Raw genomic sequence first — 1,087 nt, forward strand, 5'->3', positions numbered from 1 at the left:
AACTAGCATTCGAAGACCACTGATGCTTTTTATGTTTAACGTTGTAAAAACTATTAAGAACAACAAAACTGTCACTGTGCCGATTCTGACTCATGGTGGCTTTTAAAAAAGAAATCATTTTACTGGGGGCTTACAGCTCTTACCACAATCCACGCATCCATCCGTTGTGTCAAGCACATTTGTACATTTGGTGCCATCAACGGTCTCAAAACATTTGCTTTCTACTTGAGCCCTTGGCATCAACCCCTCATTTTTTTCTCCTCTCTCCCTCATGAACCCTTGATCATTTTATTTCCACGTCTGACACCGACCGCTGCCGCCCCTCATAGCGGCGTTTGCATCCCCCAAATCTCAAAAATGCTGAGAGTGAAAACGGTCAGTGAGCACCATTTAGAGTCTCACTCAACCTTGGTAGAAAACCCCGATGCCTTTCCGCTCGTAGAGAGAGAGATGACAAGCGTTTGCTCTCTGGATGAGAGTTCCCTGTGGAGACGGGACAGGAGCCCTGGTGGCTTCCTGACTGTGGTCGGCAAGATCAGCTGTTCGAAACCACCAGCCGGCTGCTCCTCAGGAGCAAGAGGGGACTTTCTGCTCCAGGAAACAGTCTCGGAAACCCCCTGGGGCATTTGTCCTGTCCTGTCAGGGTTGCTGTGAGTCAGCATGACTTACAGACACAGGACTAGTAATTGCATGGGCTTCTTATCAAACCAAACCTCCGTTCAAAACTGCTGGTTCAGAGTCTCAGATCACACGCGTCAGCCTCCCTTTCCTGTGGGGATGGTGTCGTGGTGGTCAAGGGCGAGGGAGTGTTTTCTAGCTCACAGGGGCGTGTTCTCCCCCCCCCTGTGCAAAACAGGCCTGCGTGCCATCGCCACCGTTGCTTTATTTGAGTACCTGGTGACAGCCGCTGTTGTCAGCCCTCCCGGTACAGTGTCACCCTCCTCTTTAATGACCCTGTGCCAGACATGCTGCCCTTCCCCAGGGACCAGTCCCTTCTGATCCCATCTCCAACGTAGGTGAGGTGAAAGCCTCGCCCTCTTTGCTGCTCAGGGGCATTTGGTTGTCGTTTTTTCCAGACAGATCTGTC

This window comes from Echinops telfairi, unplaced genomic scaffold, assembly GCF_000313985.2.
Source record: "Echinops telfairi isolate 266 unplaced genomic scaffold, ASM31398v2 ScPeMD7_7470;HRSCAF=8508, whole genome shotgun sequence".
In the NCBI taxonomy this organism is placed as follows: domain Eukaryota; kingdom Metazoa; phylum Chordata; class Mammalia; order Afrosoricida; family Tenrecidae; genus Echinops; species Echinops telfairi.